Source organism: Pongo abelii, chromosome 1 (assembly GCF_028885655.2).
Source record: "Pongo abelii isolate AG06213 chromosome 1, NHGRI_mPonAbe1-v2.0_pri, whole genome shotgun sequence".
Taxonomy (NCBI): Eukaryota; Metazoa; Chordata; class Mammalia; order Primates; family Hominidae; genus Pongo; species Pongo abelii.
In genome coordinates, this window is record NC_071985.2 from 6,878,935 (window position 1) to 6,906,849 (window position 27,915).

The following is a 27,915-nucleotide window of genomic DNA, read 5'->3' on the forward strand; positions in this document are numbered from 1 at the left end:
AGTATCTGATGCCCATCACATCAGAAAACAGAAATGTGAGAAGCCTGATGTCTGGGACGAGGCATTCCCAGGGCAACCCCTTGGGTTGGTGACACCAGGCAGGTAGGGGAGCTTGTGTTTCCCCCTATTCCTGCCATTCTTAGATTGCCCATGGGGACAGTGGCCTTACATCCCCAAGGCCAGAACTCCCTGCAGATGGGTCGAGGAGCTATTTTTGGTGAAATATTCGAGAGATGTATTTTGTTTTTTTCTAAGTAGCTTCACAGCTTGTTAGCCCCTTGGAAGGTAAAATGTAGGTGAAATAGTTTTACAGCATGTATTCTGACAATGAAGACTTTGGAAGGGTAATCATCCCTGTCAATTGTCTCTACTTAGTTTATAAAACATTTAATTTTGCATTAATTTATCTGATCCTCCCATAGCCCTTGAAGGAAACAGGGGCCGTTATGACTCCTGGGGTCACAGATTTGGGGCTGAGATCCAGGAACACTGAATGGCCAGCCCAAGGACATGTGCTAAGATGTGGCTAAACCAAGGCAACTGCTCCAGTCTATGGAGAATGAACCTGATATTCCTCACACAGATGATACCCTAATGAATGGCCCTGAGAATAATGACCTATTGTTCTGATGATCAAACATGGTCTACAAGGAGTGAACAACAAGACAAATGCCTCCTTTTGTCTCAATGCCAAAAGTAGTCAAACTGTGAAGTAGCAGCCCCCGGCTGTGTGCCCTTGGCAAGGGGAACCCCTCCGTGGAGAGGTTGCTCTGTGCATGGCCACCCTCCTCCACGGGACTTTGTTGCACTCTCTGAAGCCACCCTAAATCTACACCTTTTCTCTCACCACTCCAAGAACCCAGCCAAAGAAAATCCTCCGTGAATTCTCAGTCTCTCCCTAAACAATGTGATATTTTATGAGAATTTCCAGAAAAGAGAAGCAGTGAAAAATTTTTATTTTCTCTACGTTATCTTCAGTGACTTACTCATTTTATCTATATCATGCCAGACATTGGAGATCAAACTAGACCAATGATAAAATATAGCTCCTGCCTTGAGTGAACTTACAGTATTAAGGGAGAGTCAGGCTACAAGAAAAATAAGAAAATAAAAGAAGTCCAGTGATAGATGGACTAAATAGAATAGAATAAACAGGGTGTTGTGATAAAGGAGGCAGGGATCAATTTCAACTGCAGTGGTTGGAGATCTCTCTGAGGATGTGGTACTGAGACCCAAAAGATGAAAAGGCTCAGTTATGAGAGAACAGGGGTATTGGGGCGGGGGCAGAGAGAGAATTCCAGGAAGAATAAGTGGCTTGCAGAAGGCCCAGAGAGCTTTTCCAGCATGGCTTACCCCAGAAAAGACCGATGTTACTAAGACCAATACAGTAGGCCGAAGAGGCGGGAAGAGACCCCAAGCATTCCCTCTTCTAAATTATTTTACCTCCTTGCAATTGTGTGGTCTGCATCCCACCCCCTTCGTCCTGCTCAAGAACTTCAACATCTTCAGTACTTCAGGAAACCCACCTAATCAAGTTTTCTCTTCCGCTAACTGTTCTGTCCATGTTACGTGGTCTAGAGTTAAAACTACCATCCTTTCTCATTTGCCTAGTTTCTTAGGAACCTTTTCCTACTTTTTTGAGGAAAAGTGTTTTGGAGGAAAATGGTTTTTTTCCCAAACATGCTGTGATGAGACACAGCAGGGATTTATTTTATTTTTCTCCCTGAAGCCATCCTTCTTGGAGCTTTCATTGGAAGTGCAATGAAGGGTTTAAATTAGAATTAAGAAATATCTAAGCACAGGCCTCTATATGCAGAAGGGGACAAGAAGGGGAATGAGGTGTGACCAGAAAGGAGACTCTCGCCAGCATGGTGACAAGCGGATGTGAGAAAAGAGGAGGGGTTTGCAACCTACCTTTGAGGCAGCATCTGAAGGACCTACTGAAACTGCATGCTTGGGCTGGAGAAACAGAAACGTGGGCAGCTGTGTAGGATGGTTGGTGGTGTCCTAAATGAGGAAAGTGGCTGATGGGGACATGGTCAGATATTTTAATTAGAAGGATACCTACAAGAAATTTAAGAGGCAACGTCAACTAGGCAGTTAAATATACAGGCTTGTAGCTCAGAGGTGAGACCTGTGTTAGCTTATAAAGCTGAGACTTATTCAGGGAGGTAGACAGCTGCCTGACCCTAGCACAGCCATACTGGTTACGTATCTGCTGTCTGCCTGCTTGGCAGTACTCAAGCCAGTCAGTTGTTTCTGGGAAGGTGCTGGAGAGAGTGAGTCTTTCTTTTCTCTCTCACTCTTTCTTCTTTCACCACTGGCTCTATCACCCAAGACCCCACAACCACCCTCCTCCTATTTTGTCCCAGTCTGTACCCCCTCCTTCCCTCCTCATTCTCTCTGTACCTCTGTTTCCCTCTCAATTACTCTCTCCCTCTTCTTTCTTGAAGTCCTGTCTGCATTTTCTCCTGTCTGTTGATTTTGGTTACATTCTTACGTCTAGCATTCTATCTGTCCTAATCTGCCTTCCACTTTTTCTCACTTCTTTTCCTTCTACTCATATCTGGGTTTGTTCCTTTTTCTGCAGAGTTTTTCCTCTTTCCTTCGTTTTTCTTTCTTTTTTCTTGAGACAGCTTCTTGCTCCATCGCCCAGGCTGGAGTGCAGTGGTGCAGTCTTGGCTTACTGCAACTTCCCCCTCCTGGGCTCAAGCGATTTTCCTGCCTCAACCTTCTGAGTAGATGGGATTACAGGCATGCACCGCCACGCCTGGCTAACTTTTGTGTTTATAGTAGAGATGGGGTTTCACCATGTTGGCCAGGCAAGTCTCAAACTCCTGACCTCGAGTGATCCACCTGCCGTGGCCCTCTAAAATGCTGGGATTACAGGCATGAGCCGCCATGCCTGGCCCTCTTCTTTTAAATACCTTCTTTTAAATAAACTCTCTTAACTTTCTCAAAACTATAGTTTCTAAATAACACAATGTAGTTTTAAAACTATATTTTATTTTTCTACTCCTAACTGGAAAAAGCAGGTATATTGAATGTTTACAGATCCTCAAAGAAAAAAAAAAAAACTCCATAGTTTATTTGGGCTTGGGGATTTTCCAGAGATCCATGACTGATTAAAGCCTTTCAGAAGGAGCCTCCTCTTGCATTTGGGTGTTAATTTCATTATTGCTGGTACATTCTATACTAACGTGTTGTCCCTGTATTTCCCCATTGGTTATGTCACTTGTCCCCTTTTCATCTCCTCTGGCATATTGCAAATTACAAGTGAAACCAGATCCAAAGCATTTCTCAGAGCTACCTCTGATTAACCTCTGAAAATCCAACAGTGCATGATTGTCTTGTTTCTAAGCTACTAACACAATTGATGTTTGACTTCCTTGGACTAAAGCTTCCTCTGGATTCTGCAACAATAGACATAAATAGCCATCTTGTATGGGTTTTTTTCTGTTTGTTGTTTTTTTTAATTTTTTTAAGAGACAGGGTTTTGCCATGTTGCCCAGCCTGATCTCCAACTCCTGGGCTCAAGCGATCCCCCTACCTCGGCCCCTCAAAGTGCTGATATTACAGCTGTGAGCCACTGCACTGGCCTTAATTTTTTAAATAAATAACTGGAAGTGCTGATATTACAGCTGTGAGCCACTGCACTGGCCTTAATTTTTTAAATAAATAACTGGAAGTTTCCATTGAGGGCCCATATGTTGAATGAGTGTTTGTGATGTGGAAGACTCTGCTTTGTGCTAGCACGAAGAATACCTCATGGTCACATCATTGAAGAGCACCTCGTCCATAAAGAGTCCTGCAATGGGCCAGGCACGGTAGCTCAAGCCTGTAATCCCAGCACTTTGGGAGGCCGAGGCGGGCAGATCAAAAGGTCAGGAGATCGAGATCATCCTGGCTAACATGGTGAAAACCCGTCTCTACTAAAAGTACAAAAAAATTAGCCGGGTGTGGTGGCGGGCGCCTGTAGTCCCAGCTACTTGGGAGGCTGAGATAGGAGAGTGGCATGAACCCAGGAGGCGAAGCTTGCAGTGAGCAGAGATCGTGCCACTGCACTCCAACCTGGGTGACAGAGCGAGACTCCATCTCAAAAAAAAAAAAAAGAGTCCTATCAGGAAAATACAGATAAGGTCCGAAAGAGTGAAGGACCTTAGTGAAGGTCCGAAAGAGTGAAGGACCTTAGTGAAGGTCCTTCACTAAGTAAAGGAGGAGATGCCGAGGCTGCCTGGGGAGACCAAGGAGAACTCTGCGGAGGGGTGACATTTGAGTTTGAGTTAAATCTTCACAATATACTCCATTCCTGCACCTCTGCTCCCGAGCTGTCTCTTTGACCTCAGCCTCCTCCACGTTCCCCCTCATTCACAGTGTTCCTGAGGCACTGACCTTCTTTCTGGTCCTTGAACATGCGAAGTTTGCCCCCCTTCTTGGGGCCTGGCATTGGCCATTCCTCCTGCTGGCATAGTTCTTCTCCCATATGTTCCATCATTTAGCCTGTGCTCAGTGCCGCCCCCTCAGAGCAGCCTGCACTGACCTCCCCAGCTTGTCCACCCAGTCACTCTGCCATATTACCTAATTTTATCCTCTCAGCGTGTGTCTGTGCCTGAAGTTAGCTGATGCAGTTGTTTATCGCTTGTCTTTCTCTTCCAGAATTAAATTCCTTGGAGATAGTGATTTTCTCTTTCTTGTTCAATAATATAGCCCTATGTATCTAGAACAGTGACGCATGGAAGATTCTCAATAAATACTTGCTGACTGACAGATGAACACCCCAGCCCAGTACGAACAGAGCTCTAAAATCCTTTTTTTTTTTTTGAGGTGGAGTCTCACTCTGTCACCCAGGCTGGAGTGCAGTGGCATGATCTCAGCTCACTGCAACTTCCGCCTCCTGGGTTCAAGCAATTCTCCTGCCTCAGCCTCCCCAATAACTGGGATTACAGGTGCCCGCCACTACACCCAGCTAATTTTTTGTATTTTTAGTAGAGACGAGGTTTCACCATGTTGGCCAGGCTGGTCTCAAACTCCTGACCTTGTGATTCACCTGACTTGGCCTCCCAAAGTGCTGGGATTACAGGCATGAGCCACCACACCTGGCCCAGAGCCCTGAAATTCTAAAGCCACGTGCTCTGTCCTTTGCTGCCTGCTTACCACAGACTATGTCAAACCAGTGATGCTCCCTTCTCTTTTTATTGTTGCAAATTAATGCTTTTGATTTGAAAGAACACTTCTCTTTTCATATGACCATCTAACCAGTATCTCTTTTTGTTTGTTTGTTTCTTTAAAGCATATAATTCTAGGTCCCTAGCCAAGATGTCTATTTGGAAATACTCTACAACCAGTTTCTGTGTGTCTATGTGCTTGAGAGTTGCAAAAGAGTAGTTAGTTTGCAACTCTTCATAATTGAAATTGACACCTTCAATCTGTGTGAATTACGAAGTACTTCTACAACACCATATCAAGATAGCTAATGTACACTCGATTGAAGAGGACAACCTTCTGCAACAGAGAAGGACTGTTCTTCATTCAAGGGTGTATGAGTAGCTGCACTCCCCTACTAGAAACTCCAAACAAGTTCTCAAAATAGCTAAATACTATTTACACGGTGAACCATAGTTGCCTTTAAGCGATTGCATTCTACAGGTTTCCATCACTCGTCATCCTCTGAGACCACCCAGCTGTGGCCCAAGTGTACAGGAGTCCTCCTAACTGCAGCTGCTTTCTAGGTTCTGTTTCACAGTCTTCTCTTTCCTTTCAATTTTCCATGGACCATCACACCAATGCCTCCACTTCAAACCTTATCTCTGTGCCAGTGATGTCTTAAGTATCTCTGTGCCCAAGTTCTTTCCCAACTCGATATTTGATTTGCAAACACAAATTTCTACCTTCTGCACACTCCATGGGGAAGCCTTATCTCTGTCTTAAAAATAACATGGCTGCAATTTCTCCCTTTCTCCTATCCTCATAGCTTCTTCCCTAATTTACTATTGATGTTAGTTGACTCTGTTCTTCAGCCACTTCATCTCAAAACTCTTTAACTTCTCTCTCCCTCCCTCCCTCTTCTCACTCTGTGATCCAGTTGATTTCTAACTGATGAATATTTAGTCTTCACTTTGCATCCCATAATTCTAGTCCTCTTTCCACTTATATGTGTCCTAGGGAGTGCCCCCAGTGCTCTACTCTGGGACTGATTCACCCCTAATGATGTCTGTCTGCTTCTAGTCCCTCCTTGTTAATCACGAACTCCACACACACATTCAGGTTCCTCAATTTCTCATACCCCTCTAGCACTGAGAAACCTCTAGTGACTCTTCAGCGTGACATTCAAAGCTCTCTTCAGTTTCACTCCTATCTGTATTTCTAACTGTAACTTTTATGTCCCCATATACCAGCAAAATAACATTTCTACCTATTTTCTGGGCAAGATTCATATTTCACCTCTTATGTCTTTGCACATACTCCTCTCTTTACATGGAATGCTTTCCCCTCTCATACTGCCTGGTGACATTTCTACCCATTCCATGCTCAGAGATTTAAACAGCGGCGTACGTCTGGAGATTTATTTATAATGGCTAAAAAGGAAAGAAAAGGGAATAGCCTATGAATCTAACAATAGAATGGTAAAATTATTCTACATGCACTTAATGAAACATGATGCAGGCATTAAATATGCCTTCCAGACATATTTAATGAAAAATGCAAGTTGCAAAATTCTATCTGCATATAGATTTTTATATATTTGTATATTAATATATGCATATTCATAGTGCATATATCAGTTATGAATATGCACAAGTGCACACAACAGAAATGAACAATGGCTTAATTATATCAATTTTGTAGTTTTACACAACAGGAAGTGGGTAAACAGCTCAGGACTGCTATGATGACTCAAGGAAACGACCAAGGACCCTGGGTCTTTCTGCCTTTATCCTCATGTTGGTTGCCTCATGGTCAAAAGAGGGCTGAAAACCCATAGGTCTCTCATCTGTGTTCCAGGTAGCAGGCAGTGAGAAGGATAATGATACAAAAGGGAGAAGACACAGCAATTTGTCCTGCTGAGACTTTGACTCTATTGAGGAATGGGGGGTCCCCTAGGCACTTCTCTTACATCTCACTGGCTGCCACCTGACCGTCTCTGGCTAGAGAGAAGGGGTTGTGGCCAGATGCTGGATCAACCAATGGACAGAGTTTGCCATAGTGGATATGCCTGTAAGATTAATTTCAGATTTGATTTTAATCTCCTTTGATGCTAGGATAATATGCATGTATTATTTTTATATCAGTGAAAAATTGAAAATTTAAGAAGCTACCTATCTCACGATGAATGTTACCTCCTCCTTAAAGCCTTCATTTTAATAAGTGGATGAGATGTTTGTTTGCTTATTTACCTCAAGTATGTGTGGAAATAGGATAGATTTTAGAGTTAGAAAACCATGAGTTCAAATTCCTTTGTGTCCATGACTAAGCTGCATAATCTTTGAAAACCTAGTTTCTTCATCTGCAAAATGTTGATTATACTATACTATCTTATGGGGCTTTTGTGAAGATTACATTAAATTGAATGAGAAAATATAGAAGAGACTAATAGCTTGTCAATCACTAGTTTTTTTTTTCTCTTGAAAATTCTTGCAATACAGTATCTCTCATTTACCTCTATTTTGCTCTTTAATTGCATAGTTTCTCATTTCTCAAAATTTTTTGGAAACGCCAGTGACTATACCTTTTTTTAAAGAATCTTTTTTTAAGAAATATTCCTTACAGGCCAGGCCAGGCATGGTGGCTCATGCCTGTAATCCTAGCACTTGGGGAAGCTAAGGTGGGTGGATCACTTGAGGTCAGGAGTTCAAGACCAGCCTGACCAACATGGTGAAACCCCGTCTCTACTAAAAATACAAAAATTAGCTGGGCAGTTGGCAGACACTTGCAATCCCAGCTACTCAGGAGGCTGAGGCAGGAGAATCGCTTGAACCCAGGAGGTGGAAGTTGCAGTGAGCTGAGATCGTACCACTGCACTCCAGCCTGGGTGACAGAGTGAGACTCCACCTCAAAAAAGAAAAAAAAAGTATATATATGTATATATCTATCTTCATTCCTTACAGAATTCAGAATAGTGCCTATAGCCCATAGTATATGAGCAACCAATATATTAAAATTGAATTGATATTTTATTAAAAATACTTGAATGATCCGTCATGGGATAATTGCCAAGAAATTGATGGTATCACTTTTCCTCCACACTCTGGGCTAGGACATGGGTAATGAATTGGGATTGTTGCCAAGCACCTATTTCTGGGTAATCACTCTGAGTTTGTGCTGACAGATGCTGGCTCCACAATAGTCATCAAGAAGCCACAGGGGTGTAGGGTCTTCTAGAATACTGTCAACACCACAAGCTGTGAGGCTTTTTCATCCTGTCCAAGAAAAAAAATATAGTAAAAGACTCTCATGTCAAATTTAAAATGCCAACCTTAAAAAAAAATAGCAGAGAGGTTTATTCTTTTCATTCTATTTCAATGATGTAGCCAGTGTAAGATGTTAGAAAATGAAACGGGAGACCCATTAAAGGTCTAATTAGGGGGATTAAGAGACTCTTAAGGGAATTATGAGTATGATTCTCTAACAAACAGTTTCCCTTGTACAATATCTCTCTACCGCAGGCAAGGCTTGTGGTGCTGTGTTGTCATTGCTCTTATCTGAAAGTAATACAGAATTTTGTTTATGGATGTCTAAAAACACTAGCTACAGTTATTTTTTTGCCCTCTTCCCCAAATCAAAATTATGAAAAGAATACATACTATTCACAGTTTTATTAATATTCCTGGTCATAATGCTCCCAAATAATACATGCATCTAATAATTCCATTCTAATAATTCCATTCTAGGAGTTTCCAGTCTGAGGTATTGATAAGTGCTTATACCCAGCCTCTTTCTCCCTTACTGTCTTTAGTTTCTCTATTTTTTTGTTGTTGTTGTTGTTGGAAGCACCCTGGCCTGTGGTAGGTTCCCATTGCATTTGGCAAACAAAGCATTATTCATTGGAGTAGCCATGTGGGGCTGGGCTGCGTTGATTATACGGGGCCCTTTAGGAGACAGCCTCATTTATTTTGGGAACACACTGTGACAAATGTATGTGTTCCCAGTGGATTCCAAATGCCATAAACATAGGCAGCCAGCTGTCTTGGTAAGTCACCATTGCTCAAGTCTTCCAGCATTGTTTTATGCAACGTGATGCTGAACAGGTCAAACTACCTGCTTTAAGAAGCCTGCTACAGGGAGGAGGAGAAACAGCAGGAATTGGGGGAAGAGGTCCCGGGCTCCATGGGAAAGTTCTGGTGGTCCATTCCAGGGTTCTGACTCTTGGATCTCATCTGTTGATTGATTGCCCTGCACCTCAGGAATCCATTTGTCCTCCCCTACAGGAAAAACAGCAAAGTACTTCAAATGCTTACTGCCCTTCCATCCACAGTCCCCTGTATTTCTGATACTCTTGCTTTTCTCTGATAGTGCAGTGGGTCCCAAAAGCGGAGAGTAAGGAATTTCAAGCTTCAAGTTTAAAAATCAGTTGAATCTTAACTTCTCGGAGTCAGAAGACAACTGAGGCTGGGCACGGTAGCGCACACTGTAATCCCAGCACTTTGGGAGGCTGAGGCGGGTGGATCACTTGAGGACAGGAGTTCGAGACCAGCCTGGCCAACAGGGCGAAACCCAGTCTCTATTAAAAATACAAAAATTAGCCAGGCATTGTGGTGGGCTCCTATAACCCCAGCTACTCGGAAGGTTGAGGCACAAGAATTGCTTGAACCCAGGAGGTGGAGATCTCAGTGAGCTGAGATCGCGCCACTGCACTCCAGCTTGGTTGACAGAGCAAGATTCCATCTCAAAAAATAAATAAAAATAATTTTAAAAAAAGACAACTGAGAGCTGTGGTTTCCAAACTGTGCAGTGAGATAGAGCCTGGGGCACCGCAGCAAATTCATGTAGGTGCTGTGGATATTTCAAATTTTCAAGGCAAATCTAGTAAAATTTGTTGCTCTAGTCACCACAGGAGCTATTATTTTGAAGTAGTTCATAATTTCAGTGTTCATGGCGAAACTAGGATTTTGGTGTTTGCTGTAACAGAAAGCAGGGGTTAGGCAAAACTCTTTGTAGAACAAGAAACGAAGCAATTTCCAATCTGATTCCAAAGTTTGAAAAGCCCTGCAGTGCTCAACAGGTCCACACATCCCATTAGTGAGTAATTGTGGGTATTTGGGAATGAAAAATATATTTTATGCGTACAACTTTTTTCAAACAGCTACAAAGTTGTTAGGATATAAACAAACATGAAGTCATCTGGACCTAACTACATAAAAAATGAAACTCTTAGGTGTTTCTTTTATTTATTTATTTATTTTTATTTATTTATTTAGAGATGGAGTCTCTGTCGCCCAGGCTGGAGTGCAGTGGCGCCACCTCGGCTCACTGCAAGCTCCGCCTCCCGGGTTCACGCCATTCTTGTGCCTCAGCCTCCTGAGTAGCTGGGACTACAGGCGCCCGCCACCACGCCCAGCTAAGTTTTTGTATTTTTAGTAGAGACGGGGTTTCATCGTGTTAGCCAGGATGGTCTCGATCTCGGGACCTCGTGATCTGCCCGCCTCGGCCTCCCCAAGTGCTGGGATTACAGGCGTGAGCCACTGCACCCAGCCTAGGTGTTTGTTTTGACTTAGGGATGCCATGAAACAATAATTGAGGCACGAAGGGTGCTGTGATCCAAGAAAATTTGAGAACCTCTGCCTTCGAGTTCAGCTAGTCCAACTAGTCTGATGTACTGATAATTGCTTTTCCCCTTACTCTCTATTTCCTCTTTTTGGAAGCACCATGACCAGTGGTGGATTCTCATTGCATTTGACAAATAAAGCATTATACATTATGGTAGCCATGTGGGGCTGGGATGATTTGATTATACAAGGCCAGTTGAGAGACAGCCCACTTGATAATATTTGACAGTCGTTTGATAACATTACAAATATTTAACAAGGAATGATGTCTTAATAAGATACTCAAACTATAGTAAAGCAAAGCATACTACCATTTATCACCAGCAATACTTATTAAAATTTTAAAAGATATATATTTGTTGTAGAACTGGTGGGTCTGAACTCATCCTCAGAAGCCTGTGGGAGAAATCATACTTATAATAAAGCAAGATTAAGATAAACCAAACACACACATAACATGTTACTAGGCTCATAATTTTGAGTAAGAGCTTTGTTAAGGGGAGATTACAAATTATGTTTTGAAATGAATACTTGAGTTAGGGATGGAGTTAGTGGAAGTTATATAAATATTCCACTTTCCTTTTGCTGTTGTTTCTTACCTAAGTTACAGTAACATGAACTCAAACCTCCACCATGGTGGATGGTACTATGATTGATTGGCTTTATTTTTATTTATTTATTCATTTTATTTTTTTGAGACAGAGTCTCGCTCTGTTGCCCAGGCTGGAGTGCAGTGGCGCGATCTTTCCTCACTGCAACCTCCGCCTCCTGGGTTCAAGTGATTCCTGTGCCTCAGCCTCCCAAGTAGCTGGGATTTCAGGCGTGCGCCACCATGCCCAGCTAGTTTTTGTATTTTTAGTAGAGATGGGGTTTCGCCACGTTGGCCAGGCTGATCTTGAACTTGTGATCTCAAGTGATCCACCTGCCTCGGCCTCCCAAAGTACTGGAATTACAAGCGTGAGCCACTGTGCCCTGCCAGTGCTACAGCTGGCTTTCTATTTGCCCTTGATCATATTTGAGAATTTGGGAGCAAAGACCATCACAAAGTGAAGATGACATGTAATCAAGGGGTGCAAGGAAAGGTAGGGAATAAGCCCTGGAGATGATACGGATAGAGACAGAGATAGAGGTAGATATAAATAATCTCAGAATAGTTTTAAAAGGCAACAATTTTTCAAAAACACTTAAAACTCACACCAATTTCGAGAATGCCTCTGGAGAAACTAAAAAAAAATTTCTTTGGTGTCTTAGGGATACCCATGGCCAAGTATGAGAAAGTTTCACTTGTTGAGTTTAACCTAAATGACACAGCAGTTGTGAGTTATTTGCCACTGGGAGAGGATTCACTAGCTCCCAGAACTGCAGGGCTTCCAGATCTACGGGGAACAACTGCATGAGAGGAGGGGCAGATGTCAGGCAAGGCCAATTGAGTTCTCCCTTTAAAATATGGATCAGAATCATCATTAATCAAACAGCAAATACTTTTGAGCTCTGTCTTTAGGGAAGCAACTATATGTACATTGGCAAAGAAGATTGTATAGACTGTGGGTGGCCTGGGATGCTAAATTTAAAAGTTTGAGGTTTATCTTTTCTACAGTGGAGGACCATTGAAGATTTTTGATTTAATGAAAGAAGTATTTTCCCAGCACTTTGGGAGGTCAAGGCAGACGGATCATGAGGTCAAGAGATTGAGACCAGCCTGGCCAACATGGTGAAACCCCATCTCTACTAAAAATACAAAAATTAGCTAGGCGTGGTGGTACGCGCCTGGAGTCCCAGAAATCGCCTGAACCTGGGAGGCGGAGGTGGTTGCAGTGAGCCGAGATCTTGCCACTGCACTCCAGCCTGGTAACAGAGTGAGACTCTGTCTCACAAAAAAAAAAAAAAAAAAAAAAAAAACAAAAAAAAACCATTGAAGAGACATTTTTACAAGCAGTCAGTGGTACTTTAAAGCCCTTCATTGGAGCTGCTTCAAGAATAGTGTTGGGCTCAGGAGGCAGAGGATGTTTAATGTTCTCTACAGCAGTGCTATCCAATAGAAATATAACGAGACCATGTACGTTATGCTAAATCTTCTGCATGTTAAATTTAAAGCCAAAAAATATTTAACCCAACACATCAATATTAAAAATTATCAATATATTTTACATTATTGATACTAAGTCTCCTAAATACAGTGTGTATTTTGCACATATAAACATTTGTCCATTGGGTCTAGCCACATTTTAAGTGTTCAATAGCTACTTGTGGCTTTTCACTACTGTGTCAGACACAGCAGCCCTATCGCCTTGCTACTCCAAGTGTGATCTGCAGACCAGCAGTATTGGCATCATTTGAGAGCTTGTTAGAAATGCAGAAATCTCATGCCCTACCTCCGACCTATTAAATGAGGGGATAAATTTTAATAAGTTCAAATCACCCCGGGTGATTTGTGTGCATGTTAAAGTCTAGAAGCACTGACTTCTAGCACAGTGGTTCTCAGCATGATCCTTAGACCAGGGACAGCAGCTGCTTTACCACCTGGGAAATTTGTGGGGTTTTTTGTGTTTTTGTGTTTTTTTGTTTGTTTGTTGAGACCTAGTCTTCCTCTGTCACCCAGGCTGGAGTGCAGTGGCATGATCTCAGCTCACTGCAGCCTTGACCTCCTGGGCTCAGGTGATCCTCCTGCCTCAGCTTCCCAAGTAGCTGGGAATATAGATATGTACCATAACACCTGGTTAATTTTTCAAAATTATTTGTAGAGACAGGGTCTCCCTATGTTGCCCAGGCTGATCTCAAACTCCTGAGCTCAAGCAATCCTCCTGCCTTGGTCTCCCAAAGTGCTGGGATTACAGGCATGAGCCACCATGCCCATCCCCACCGGGCAAATCCTTGAGTTCCAACACAGACCTATTAAATAGAAATTCTGGAGCCAGAAATTTAGTTCTAACAAGCCATCCAGGTGATTCCTATGGACATTCAAGTTTGAGAACCACTATTTTAGAACATCTTTCTCTAGCAAAAATACTGTTATCTTCCCTATGGACCTTATATTTTGATCTTTTTTTCTAATTCAATTTTTTAAGGAACTAATATAGTTTGGCACTATCATTACTCAACACACCTCTCTTCATTGATACCACAGGGAGGGAAATGGAAACCTACTAGGATATTCTATTATTAAACATTTATTGATATGTATATGCATATATATACAACTATTAAAATAAGTTTCAATAACAACTTCTGGTCAGTATGTAATAAAAGCTACAATGTATTGAGCATTTCCTGTGTCTTCAGCCCTATATTGGATATTTTACACATATTTCCTCTAGCCCTCTTCTAGCTCTTTGTAAGGTAGGCTGAAATACAGGAATATCCACATCTCACAATGAGTGCCCTAGTTTTCCAGGGCTTACATCTGGTCAGTGACAGAGCCAGGACCCCACCTCGGTCAGCCTGATCCCAACGCCTGTGTGTACCACTCACCACCCTGCATAAGCATTACCCTGCTATGTTTAAATAATTTAAACTAAAAGCAAAAGCACTTGAGATTTTAGTGAGTGTGCACTGAAAGTTTGATGATATTTGAAACATTGAAAGTAGCTCACAGGTTAACCATCAACTGTCCTCCCTACACACACACACACACACACACACACACACACACACACACACTCAATTCTGGTTTTGTTTTGAGACAGTCTCGCTCTGTCGCCCAGGCTGGAGTGCAGTGGCAAAATATCAGTTCACTGCAACCTCCGCCTCCTGGCTTCAAGCAATTCTCTTACCTCAGCCTCCCGAGTAGGTGGGACCACTGCCATGCACCACCATGCCTGGCTAATTTTTGTACTTTTAGTAGAGATGGGGTTTCATCTTGCTGGCCAGGATGGTCTCAAACTTTTGACCTCAAGTGATCTGCCCACCTCGGCCTCCCAAAGTGCTGAGATTACAGACATGAGCCACCGTGCCTGTCCTATACACACTCAATTCTACCTATACTACTTACAATGATTTCTGGTTAGAAACCACAGCCCAGGGCAGCACAGGCTCAGATAAATCCAAAGAAGACAAGGGTAACACAGCATTGAATATCTTCACAGCAGCACAGCAGTGGCTGACAGTGACGGACTGAGAGAATAGGGGTGGGAAGAAATCGAGTCCTCTGCCTATCAAAAGAGTCTTTAATCACTGACATTGTTTAGAATTGCTGGTACCAGATAAACCAACAGAGCTTTTGGAATTTATTTTTAAATTCCCTGCAGACAAGGCCTCCTTTGATTGCCCTGGAACAGAATGCTCCCTCTGCTCCCCTTGCCCCCATTATTTCACTGCGTTGCTGAAAATAACGGGACATTTTGCTAAGGGTCTGTCCTGATGCTTCCCTAGGGTTTGTAATGTTCTGACTGGGGGCACAAGAAATCTGCACCATAAAAGTCTCCAGGAGAGAAGGTAATTGTCCCACTCATGCCACTCTATCACCTCCCACATTGCTCTGCATGAGTGGCTTACCTGCAAGTGATTGCTCATGCAATTATATAAAACAAATAGATGAACAACTGGATATAACAATTCAAATATTCTCTTCAGGGTTCCCTGAATATTCAGCTCCCCCTTGGCAACCATCTACATGTTCCCTGGGTAATTTCTGGATATACTGCAGTGTTGAAGAGGACTCTGATAATTAGCCTCAAATTGTTTTCCATCCCACAGCAAAGTATCTTTGCACTGGAGTAGAATGTAAAGACACAAAGCCAGCCATTTTTCTGAATTATAACATGTTTATGTCCTTTCTAGACATATGGAGGGATCAGTGGCTTCTTGATAGGGTGAAATGTAGTACTTATTTTCTAAAGTCAATCATCATTTTTGTTTCATTCTATAATAACACAGATTCTGCAACATGGCAGCAGCTTGTGATTCTGTGGAGACTACATTGTGATTTGAGTGTTAATTAATGCATTTGTAGCTGGCAGCATAATATGAACATCCTCTGAACAGAATCATTGCAACAATACCATCTTGTCTTCCTGAAAATCTATGCTTTGAAAATAGCCTGGGAAAGTCAGCACCAGAGTAGTCATTGGAAAGCATCTAGGAAGAAAAAGATAGCCTTATGGTGGATTTGTGAAGAAAAACTCTCATGTTAAAAGCTTCATTTCTCTCCAGGACACAGTGAGGGACCCCATAGATAAGAGCAATGCAAGTGCATTGTGCTGGGACTTACTGAGTTGTGATAACTGACGAGGTTTCTATTTTGCCCGGCAGAAGTGGAGTTGGAACATGGGAATTCTAGAAGCTGGAACACAAGATAGGTTAGAGCACCAATAATATGTGCAGAAAGATGGAATAGCTAAAGGTTTATAATGAACATATAAATGGCAAGTGTATATATGGGCAATCACAGTAGCATTTCAGCACATAGAGACTGGGTGAAGATATTATAGTTCTAGATGCTGGATAAGCTTTAACCTGGAGTGTTGTTAGAAATCATTGGTCAGCACCAAGGATAGCTCAGGCAATGCGTACATTTGTTATCAATTAACCCATTTTATCTAAATGCAGACAGTTGATTAGCACCTATTTCACCTATTTCAAGAAGTGGGCACCAGCCCAATGGTAAAAGACCAGTAATTCGCATCCAGCCTGGGCCCCCAGTGTCAGAGCCTGAATCTTTGCACCAGACTCACCGTGTTGGTCCCTGCCATGTGTCCCAGATGGGTTTGTAGACCTTGTGGAAGGCGACTTGGTAACTTGCTGCCCATGCATTTTTGGGCTCGGTAGTGACAAAGGATCAGTGGAAGTCCCAGCTGGAGGCCTTGCTAGCTTGTTCCTGGATCCCAGCAGAGGGGGCCCTGTACTCCTTTTGAAAGAGGAATATTTATTTATAGATTTTATGGAAAATTATGAGATTCTCCAGAGTTGCCAGTCTGAAAAGCAAAAAACAATTAGGTTGACCTGCTCTAATTTAAAAGCATTTACCTGGAATTGTTGTGGTTTTTGTTTGCTCTTCAGTGCAAATTTTTTTTTATTAAGTTCTAGGGTACATGTACAAAACGTGCAGGTTTGTTACATAGGTACACACGTGCCATGGTGGTTTGCTGCACCCATCAACCCATCACCTACATTAGGTATTTCTCCTAATGCTATCCCTCCCATAGTCCCCCACCACCCAACAGGCCCCTGTGTGTGTTGTTCCCCTCCCTGTGTCTGTCTGTTCTCATTGTTCAACTCTCACTTATGAGTGAGAACATGCAGTGTTTGGTTTTCTGTTCTTGTGTTAGTTTGATGAGAATGATGGTTTCCAGCTTCATCCATGTCCCTGCAAAGAACATGAACTCATCATTTTTTATGGCTCCATAGTATTCCATGGTATATATGTGCCACATTTTCTTTATCCAGTCTATCATTGATGGACATTTGGGTTGCTATTGTGAACAGTGCTGCAATAAGCATATGTGTACATGTGTCTTTACAGTAGAATGATTTATAATCCTTTGGGTATATACCCAGTAATGGGATTGCTGGGTTAAATGGTATTTCTGGTTCTAGATCCTTGAGGAATTGCCACACTGTCTTCCACAATGGTTGAACTAATTTACACTCCCACCAACAGTGTACAAGCTTTCCTATCTGTCCACATCCTCTCCAGCATCTGTTGTTTGTTTCCTGACTTTTTAATGATCCCCATACTAACTGGCATGAGATGGTATCTCATTGTGGTTTTGATTTGCATTTCTTTGATGACCAGTGATGATAAGCTTTTTCCATATGTTTGTTGGCTGCAGAAATGTCTTATTTTGAAAAGTGTCTGTTCATATTCTTTGGACACTTTTTGATGGTTTTTTCTTCTTGTAAATTTGTTTAAGTTCTTTGTAGATTCTGGATATTAGCCCTTTGTCAGATGGATGGATTGCAAAAATTTTCTCATTCTGTAGGTTGCCTGCTCACTGATGATAGTTTCTTTTGCTGTGCAGAAGCTCTTTAGTGTAATTAGATCCCATTTGTCAATTTTGGCTTTTGTCTCCATTGCTTTTGGTGTTTCGGACATGAAGTCTTTGCCCATGCCTGTGTCCTGAATGGTATCGCCTAGGTTTTCTTCTAGGATTTTTATGGTTTTCCGTCTTACATTTAAGTCTTTAATCCATCTTGAGTTAATTTTTGTATAAATTGTAAGGAAGGGGTACAGTGTCAGTTTTCTGCATATGGCTAGCCAGTTTCCCCAACACCATTTATTAAATAGGGAATCCTTTCCCCATTGCTTCTTTGGGTCAGTTTGTCAAAGATCAGATGGTTTTAGATGTGTGGTGTTATTTCTGAGGGCTCTGTTCTGTTCCATTGTTCTATATGTCTGTTTTGATACCAGTACCATGCTGTTTTTGTTACAGTAGCCTTGTAGTATGGTTTGAAGTCAGGTAGCATGATGCCTCCAGCTTTGTTCTTTTTACTTAGGATTGTCTTGGCTATGCAGGCTCTTTTTTGGTTCCATATGGACTTTAGAGTAGTTTTTTCCGATTCTATGAAGAAAGTCAATGGTAGCTTGACGGAGATAGCATTGAATCTATAAATTACTTTGGGCAGTATGGCCATTTTCATGATACTGATTCTTCCTATCCATGAGCATGGGATGTTTTTCCATTTGTTTGTGTCCTCTCTTATTTCCTTGAGCAGTGGTTTGTAGTTCTCCTTGAAGAGGTCATTCACATCCCTTGGTAAGTTCTATTCCATTAGTAGCAATTGCGAATGGGAGTTCACTCATTATTTGGCTGTTTGTCTATTATTGGTGTATAGAAATGCCTGTGATTTTTGCACATTGATTTTGTATCCTGAGAGTTTGCTGAAGTTGCTTAACTGCTTAAGGAGATTTTGCACTGAGACAGTGGTGTTTTCTGAATATATAATCATGTCATCTGCAAACAGAGACAATTTGATTTCCTCTCTTCCTATTTGAATACCCTTTATTTCTTTCTCTTGCCTGATTGTCCTGGCCAGAAGTTCCAATACTATACTGAATAGGAGTAGTGAGAGAAGGCATCCTTGTCTTATGCTGGTTTTCAAAGGGAATGCTTCCAGTTTTTGCCCATTACGGATGATATTGGTTGTGGGTTTATCATAAATAGCTCTTATTATTTTGAGATACATTGCATTGATACCTAGTCTGTTGAGAGTTTTTAGTATGAAGGGGTGTTGAATTTTGTTGAAGGCCTTTTCTGCATCTATTGAGATAATCATGGTTTTTGTCATTGGTTCTGTTTATGTGATGGATTACGTTTATTGATTTGCGTATGTTGAACCAGCCATGCATCCTAGGGACAAAGCCAAGTTGATCGTGGTGGATAAGCTTTTTGATATGCTGCTGGATTCGGTTTGTCAGTATTTTACTGAGGATTTTCGCATCCATGTTCATCAGGGATATTGGCCTGAATTTTCTTTTTTTTGCTGTGTCTCTGCCAGGTTTTGGTATCAGGATGATGCTGGCCTCATAAAATGACTTAGGGAGGATTCCCTCTTTTTCTATTGTTTGGAATAGTTTTTTTTATTATTATTATTATACTTTAAGTTCTAGGGTACATGTGCACAATGTGCAGGTTTGTTAGATATGTATATATGTGCCATGTTGGTATGCTGCACCCAATAACTCATCATTTACATTACGTATATCTCGTAATGCTATCCTTCCCCCGACCCTATGACAGGGCCCGGTTTGTGATGTTCCCTTTCCTGTGTCCGAGTGTTCTCATTGTTCAGTTCCCACCTATGAGTGAGAACATGCGGTGTTTGGTTTTTTGTCCTTGCGATAGTTTGCTGAGAATGATGGTTTCCAGCTTCATCCATGTCCCTGCAAAGGACATGAACTCATCATTTTTTATGGCTGCATAGTATTCCATGGTGTATATGTGCCACATTTTCTTAATCCAATCTATCATTGATGGACATTTGGATTGGTTCCAAGTCTTTGCTATTGTGAATGGTGCCACAGTAAACATACGTGTGCATGTGTCTTTATAGTAGCATGATTTATAATCCTTTGGGTATACACCCAGTAATGGGATGGCTGGGTCAAATGGTATTTCTAGTTCTAGATCCTTGAGGAATCACCACACTGACTTCCACAATGGTTGAACTAGTTTACAGTCCCACCAACAGTGTAAAAGTGTTCCTATTTCTCCATATCCTCTCCAGCACCTGTTGTTTCCTAACTTTTTAATGATCACCATTCTAACTGGTGTGAGATGGTATCTCATTGTGGTTTTGATTTGCAATTCTCTGATGGCCAGTGATGATGGGCGTTTTTTCATGTGTCTGTTGGCTGCATAGATGTCTTCTTTTGAGAAGTGTCTGTTCATATACTTCACCCACTTTTTGATGGGGTTGTTTGTTTTTTTCTTGTAAATTTGTCTGAGTTCTTTGTAGATTCTGGATATTAGCCCTTTGTCAGATAAGTAGATTGCAAAAATTTTCTCCCATTCTGTAGGTTGCCTGTTCACTCTGATGGCAGTTTCTTTTGCTGTGCAGAAGCTCTTTAGTTTAATTAGATCCCATTTGTCAATTTTGGCTTTTGTTGCCATTGCTTTTGGTGTCTTAGGCATGGGCAAAGACTTCATGTCTATGTCCTGAATGGTATTACCTAGGTTTTCTTCTAGGGTTTTTATAGTTTTAGGTCTAACATTTAAGTCTTTAATCCATCTCGAATTAATTTTTGTATAAGGTGTAAGGAAGGGATCCAGTTTCAGCTTTCTACATATGGCTAGCCAGTTTTCCCAGCACCATTTATTAAATAGGGAATCCTTTCCCCATTGCTTGTTTTTCTCAGGTTTGTCAAAGATCAGATGGTTGTAGATGTGTAGTGTTATTTCTGAGGGCTCTGTTCTATTATCCATTGGTCTATATCTCTGTTTTGGTACTAGTACCATGCTATTTTGGTTACTGTAGTCTTGTAGTATAGTTTGAAGTCAGGTAGCATGATGCCTCCAGCTTTGTTCTTTTAGCTTAGGATTGTCTTGGCAATGCGGGCTCTTTTTTGGTTCCATATGAACTTTAAAGTAGTTTTTTCCAATTCTGTGAAGAAAGTCATTGGTAGCTTGATGGGGATGGCATTGAATCTACAAATTACCTTGGGCAGTGTGGCCGTTTTCACGACATTGATTCTTCCTATCCATGAGCATGGAATGTTCTTCCATTTGTTTGTGTCCTCTTTTATTTCGTTGAACAGTGGTTTGTAGTTCTCCTTGAAGAGGTCCTTCACATCCCTTGTAAGTTGGATTCCTAGGTATTTTATTCTCTTTGAAGCAATTGTGAATGGGAGTTTACTCATAATTTGGCTCTCTGTCTGTTATCGGTGTAGAGGAATGCTTGTGATTTTTGCACATTGATTTTGTATTCTGAGACTGCTGAAGTTGCTTATCAGCTTAAGGAGATTTTGGGCTGAGATGATGGGGTTTTCTAGATATACAATCATGTCATCTGCAAACAGGGACAATTTGACTTCCTCTTTTCCTAATTGAATACTCTTTATTTCTTTCTCTTGCCTGATTGCCCTGGCCAGAACTTTCAACACTATGTTGAATAGGAGTGGTGAGAGAGGGCATCCCTGTCTTGTTTGGAATAGTTTCAGAAGGAATGGTACCAGCTCCTCTTTGTACCTCTGGTAGAATTTGGCTATGAATCACTCTGGTCCTGGACTTTTTTTTTTGTTTGGTAGGCTATTAATTGTGCCTCAATTTCAGAACTTGTTACTGGTCTATTCAGGGATTTGACTTCTTCCTGGTTTAGACTTGGGAGGGTGTATGTGTCCAGGAATTTATCCATTTCTTCTAGATTTTCTGGTCTATATGTGTAGAGGTGTTTATTGTATTCTCTGATGGTAGTTTGTATTTCTGTGAGATCTGTGGTAATATCCCCTTTATCATTTTTCTTCTGTCTATTTGATTCTTCTCTCTTTTCTTCTTTATTAGGTGTCTATTTGATTCTTCTCTCTTTTCTTCTTTATTAGTTTGGCTAGAAGTCTATCTATTTTGTTGATCTTTTCAAAAATCCAGCTCCTGGATTCATTGATTTTTTTTGAAGGGTTTTGTGTGTCTCTATCGCCTTCACTTCTACTCTGATCTTAGTTAATTCTTGTCTTCTGCTAGCTTTTGAATTTGTTTGCTCTTGCTTCTCTAGTTCTTTTCATTGTGATGTTAGGGTGTTGATTTTAGATCTTTCCTGCTTTCTCTTATGGGCATTTAGCGCTATCAGTTTCCCTCTACACACTGCTTTCAGTGTGTCCCAGAGATTCTGGTACATTGTGTCTTTGTTCTCATTGGTTTCAAAGAACATCTTTATTTCTGCCTTCATTTGGTTATTTACCCAGTAGTCATTCAGGAGCAGGTTGTTCAGTTTCCATGTAGTTGTGCAGTTTTGAGTGAATTTCTTAATTCTGAGTTCTAATTTGATTGCACTGTGGTCTGAGAGACTGTTATGATTTCCATTCTTTTGCATTTGCTGAGGAGTGTTTTCCTTCCAATTATGTGGTCAATTTTAGAATAAGTGCAGTGAGGTGCTGCAAAGCATGTATATTCTGTTGATTTGGGGTGGAGAGTTCTGTAGATGTCTATTAGGTCCGCTTGGAGTTAAAGTCCTGAATATCTTTGTTGATTTTCTGTCTCATTGGTCTAATATTGACAGTGGGGTGTTAAAGTCTCCCACTATTATTGTGTGGGAGTCTTTGTCTCTTTGTAGGTCTCTTAGAACTTGCTTTATGAATCTAGGTGCTCCTGTATTGGGTGCATATATATTTATGATGATTAGTTCTTCTTGTTGCACTGATCCCTTTACCACTATGTAATGCCCTTCTTTGTCTTTTTTGATCTTTGTTGGTTTAAAGTCTGTTTTATTAGAGGTTAGGATTGCAACTCCTTCTCTCTTTTTTTCTTCTTTCCATTTGCTTGGTAAATATTCCTCCATCTCTTTATTTTGAGCCTATGTGGTTTTTTTTGTGAGATGGGTCTCCTGAATACAGCACACTGATGGGTCTTGACTCTTTGTCCAATTTTCCGGTCTGTATCTTTTAATTGGGGTATTTAGCCTATTTACATTTAAGGTTAATATTGTTATGCATGAATTTGATCCTGTCATTGTGATGCTAGCTGATTATTTTGCCCATTAGTAGATGCAGTTTCTTCCTAGTGTTGATGGTCATTACAATTTGGTATGTTTTTGCAAAACACCCAGCTGGTACCAGGTGTTCCTTTCCATGTTTAGTGCTTCCTTCAAGAGCTCCTGTAAGGCAGGCTTGGTGGTGACAAAATCTCTCAGCATTTGCTTGTCTGTAAAGGATTTTATTTCTCCTTCAGTTATGAAGCTCAGTTTGGCTGGATATGAAATTCTGAGTTTAAAATTCTTTTAAGAATGTTGAATATTGGCCCCCACTCTCTTCTGGCTTGTAGGCTTTCTGCAGAGAGATCTGCTGTTAGTCTGATGGGCTTCCCTTTGTGGATAACCTGACCTTTCTCTCTGGCTGCCCTTAACATTTTTTCTCTCATTTCAACCCTGTTGTATCTGACAATTATGTGTCTTGGGGTTGCTCTCCTCGAGGAGTATCTTTGTGGTGTTCTCCGTATTTCTTGAGTTTGAATGTTGGCCTGTCTTGCTAGGTTGGGAAGTTCTCCTGGATAATATCCTAAAGAGTTTTCCAGTTTGGTTCCATTCTCCCTGTCACTTTCAGGTACACCAATCAAGTGTAGATTTGGTCTTTTCACATAGTCCTGGATTTCCTGCAGGCTTTTTTCATTCTTTTTTCTCGCTTTATTTCATTAAGTTGATCTTCAATCTCTGATACCTTTTCTTCCACTTGATCGATTTGGCTACGAATACTCGTGTATGCTTCACGAAGTTCTCACGCCGTGTTTTTCAGCCCCATCAGGTCATTTATGTTCTTCTCTAAACTGGTTATTCTAGTTACCAATTTGTCTAACCTTTTTTCAAGATTCTTAGCTTCCTTGCATTGGGTTAGAACATGCTCCTTTAGCTCAGAGGAGTTTGTTATTACCCACCTTCTGAAGCCTACTTATGTCAATTCATTAAACTCATTCTCCATCCAGTTTTGTTCCCTTGCTGTTGAGGAGTTGTGATCCTTTGGAGAAGAGGTGTTCTGGGTTTTGGAATACTCAGCCTTTTTTCACTGGTTTCTCCTCATCTTCGTGGATTTATCTACCTTTGGTCTTTGTTGTTGGTGATCTTCCGATGGGGTTTTGAGTGGATATGCTATTCCTTTTTGTTAGTTTTCCTTCTAACAGTCAGGACCCTCTGCTGTGGGTCTGCTGGAGTTTGTTAGAGGTCCACTCCAGACCCTATTTGCCTGGATATCACTAGTGGAGGCTGCAGAACAGCAAAGATTGCTGCCTGTTCTTTTTTCTTGAAACTTCATCCCAGAGGGGCACATGCCAGATGCCAACTGGAGCTCTCCTGCATGAGGTGTCTGTTGGCCCCACCTGGGAGTTGTCTTCCAGTCAGGATACATGAGAGTCAGGGACTAACTTGAAGAGGCAGCCTGACCCTTAGCAAAGCTCAAACACTGTGCTGAGAGATCTGCTGCTCTCTTCAGAGCCATTGGGCAGGGGCATTTAAGTCTGTTGAAGCTGTGCCCACAGCTGCCCCTTCCTCCAGGTGCTCTGTCCCAGGGAGATGAGGGTTTTTTCTATAAGTCCCTGACTGGGGCTGCTGCCTTTTATTCAGAGATGCCCTTCCCAGAGAGGAGAAATCTAGAAAGGCAGTCTGGCCATAGCAGCCTAGCTGAGCTGCGGTGGGCTCCACCCAGTTTGAACTTCCTGGCAGCTTTGTTTACACTGTGAGGGTAAAACCACCTACTCAAGCCTCAGCAATGGTGGACTCCCCTCCCACAACCAAGCTCGAGCATCCCAGGTTGATCTCACACTGCTGCTGTGCTGGCAGCAACAATTTCAAGCCAGTGGATGTTCGTTTGCTGGGCTCCATGGGGTTGGGACCCACTGAACCAGACCACTTGGCTCCCTGGCTTCAGCCTCCTTTCCAGGGGGTGAATAGTTCTGTCTTGCTGGCATTCTAGGCACCACTGGGGTATGGAAAAAAAAAAATCTTGCAGCTAGTTCAGTGTCTGCCCGAATGGTCACCCAGAAACCCAGGGCCCTGGTGGGGTAGGCACTGGAGGGTATCTCCTGGTCTACGGGTTTTGAAGACCGTGGGGAAAGTGCAGTATCAGGGCTAGAGTGCATGGTTCCCCAGGCTCAGTCCCTCATGGCTTCCCTTGGTAGGGGAGAAAATTCCCCAACCCCTTGCACTTCCCAGGTGAGGTGACACCCCACCCTGCTTCGGTTCACCCTCCATGGGCTGCACCCACTGTCCAACCATTCCCAATGAGATAAACCTGGTACCTCAGTTGGAAATGCAGAAATCACCTGCCTTCTGTGTTGATCTTGCTGGGAGCTGCAGAGTGGAGCTGTTCCTATTTGGCCATCTTTCCAGCCATACCCTTTTTTCGTGTTTTGGGGGATACTAATGGTTGCCCGAGAAAGGTAGGCTTCATGTGTATTAAGAAAGGCCTTTCGGTATTAATATACATTGTTTATGGGGGAATTAAAGCACTCCCAGCCCCATGGAGTCATTTGAAATTCTTAATTACTTACGTTGTGGGCGTAAATTCATTAGGGCCTTCTCTCTTCTCCCTTTTCTTTGTCTTTGTAAGTAGCAGAAGTCCTGAAGTTCATTCTGAACATTCCGTAATGGAATCATGGGGGGTGGTAAAAAAAGAAAAAAAAAAAACTTCATTAATTAAAAACTGTCATGGATAAGCTGTGTGAATGAGTGAAGTGTGACATACAGAATACCTTTAAACAACTGCTATTTTACTATTTTAAAATGCATACTTCATATACCACATCAAAGCAGCCTCAGATCCAATTGTCAAACAGATGTTTAGCAGCGGATTGTTGTTTTAATGAGCCAATAACTCATTCCCAACAAGCTTGGTTTGCATATCATCAGTGGTACTCAAAATATATTGGTACCTTTAACTGAGTTAAAGATGAATGCCCCAAAACTTTTAAGAGCCTCTCACTTCATAAATAGTGGAAATGTATTCTGTAACCCCAAATTACTGTAATCTTAGATTTGTGTTGTTTAATAAGGAATTATTATATATACTCTTACTTATTACTATAAACTTGGACTTAAGCTCTCATTGCCAAAACTATTTTGGCCAATCATTTTTGTCATCTCACCTCTGCCTAGGCTGCAGTGGAGTTCTTGTAGCTTCAAAGTGCTTCTTTTCACATCTTCTTTGATATGCTGATAGTTACCAGACTAAATAATCAAAAAAGTATTCATTAAATGAAAACAAAAAATTTCATTGTTGACACGTTCATATTACCCTGGTAGTATAAAGACATACATGTTTGATTTGTTAGTCCAATTAATGTATTATTTGTGTTCAATTAAAGGCTTTCTTTAAAGGCAATTGTTAACCATTATGATGACATGGATAAACAAACATCTATAAGATTATTAAAAAACCAGCTGTTCCTAATCAAGATGCATCATTCTCACTGGGTGTTTGTAAATGCTGGAGATTCTGGTTCCATTGATTTGCAGTGGCACCTCAGCACGTGCATTTTGAAAATACTTGCTCAGCATATTTTGTTGTGCAATCTGGTGAGAAACCACTTCCTCCTCCAGCAAACATTCATCATTTGTATGCAGCAATGTAAACACATGTGAATGAGCAAATTGCCCACCTAAATCTCTGCACAAAAGGGTGTCTAATATATGCCAAATTATTTTGTTTTTACATCTGCCATGATGCACGACACACATTATCTTCACGTAGGCAATCCACATCTATGGATGTATTTACTGGATGTGTGATTTTGGATAAGTTTCTGTACCTCTCTGTGCCTTGGTTGCTTCTTCTGTAAAATGGGGATGAAAGCCCGATACTCAGTGTTTTTGTGAGGACTTAACAATATCATGTATGTGAAATAGAACTTTATCAGGCAATTATTAAAGTTTCCATAAATGTTAGTGATATGGTTTGGCTGTGTCCCCACCCAAATCTCATCTTGAATTGTAGTTCCCATAATCCCCACATGTCATGGAAGGGACCTGGTGGGAGGTAATTGAATCACAGATATGGGTTTTTCCCATGCTGTTCTCATGATAATGAATAAGTCTCATGAGATCTGATGGTTTCATATAGGGTAGTTCCCCTCCACATGCTCTCTCTTGCCTGCTGCCATGTAAGATGTGCCTTTGCTCCTCCTTCACTCTCTGTCATGATTGTGAGGCCTCCCCAGCCATGTGGAACTGTTAGTCCATTAAACCTCTTTTTCTTTATAAATGACCCAGTCTCAGATATGTCTTTATTAGCAGCATGAGAACAAACTAATATAGTTAGTTATTATAGTTGTCACTGTGAATGCTGCTATCACAGTCACTGTGTCTATCCAAGACCCTGTTATAGCCAACTAGCCAACATGGCTACTATTTATTATTATTATTATTGTCTCTCACTCTCAAAAGGCTACCAGAAAGCAAGTGACTATGACTTTATAGTAGGAATAATGGTAAATCTAATTTATAAAGGCAAATTAGGCTTCATTCTTTGGAACTTTCATTTTATCGGTAACAGAATTACATGTACAGCTCAACTCAATGGACATTCAAGCAAATCATACCACTAACTACAGTGGCTCATAAAATATATCACTAGTCTGTGAATTTTAAAGAAGGATGAATTTCTCCATTTTCCCTAAGTTAACTTCCTTCCTGAAAAACTATGTTATCCGTCAGCATCTATTTGGTTAGTAACTTCAAGTAAAATGTAGGAGATATCACATATGTGAATTAGTTTGAACTTTGTCAGGCACATATGTGAATTAGTGAACTTTGTCAGGCAGTTATTAAAGGTTCCATAACTATTAGTGATATGTGAGGAGAGTATAATGAGTCAGTAACTAAAGAGGTGGAAAATCACTTGCTGAATAAAATCAGTGGCTTACTTGACATATTCACTTTTAATAATCTTGGGATTTGTTTCGGGTTTTGGAGTCGAATGATGCATTTGTGCCAAAGAGAAAAGCCTGGTGGTATGCAGTGCTCCCATCAGGGTGTATGTGTGTGTATGTGTGTACATGCACACATGTGCATGAACATGGGTAAA

At 41.4% G+C, this 27,915-nt stretch overlaps 1 protein-coding gene and 1 long non-coding RNA gene across 7 annotated transcripts in view; one reads left to right on the plus strand and one right to left on the minus strand.

Annotated features, from left to right (window-relative positions):
* The window catches only part of PLD5 (phospholipase D family member 5), a 436,159-nt gene that overhangs the window by 332,000 nt on the left and 76,244 nt on the right, over positions 1-27,915 (plus strand). The gene's annotated exons all lie outside the window — the stretch shown is intronic.
* Positions 15,966-26,060, minus strand: LOC129060768 (uncharacterized). Its single transcript, XR_008527648.2, has 4 exons — positions 25,979-26,060; positions 25,385-25,466; positions 16,433-16,605; positions 15,966-16,041 (listed from the first exon to the last, which is right to left on the minus strand). It is a non-coding gene; the product is annotated as an uncharacterized LOC129060768 (long non-coding RNA).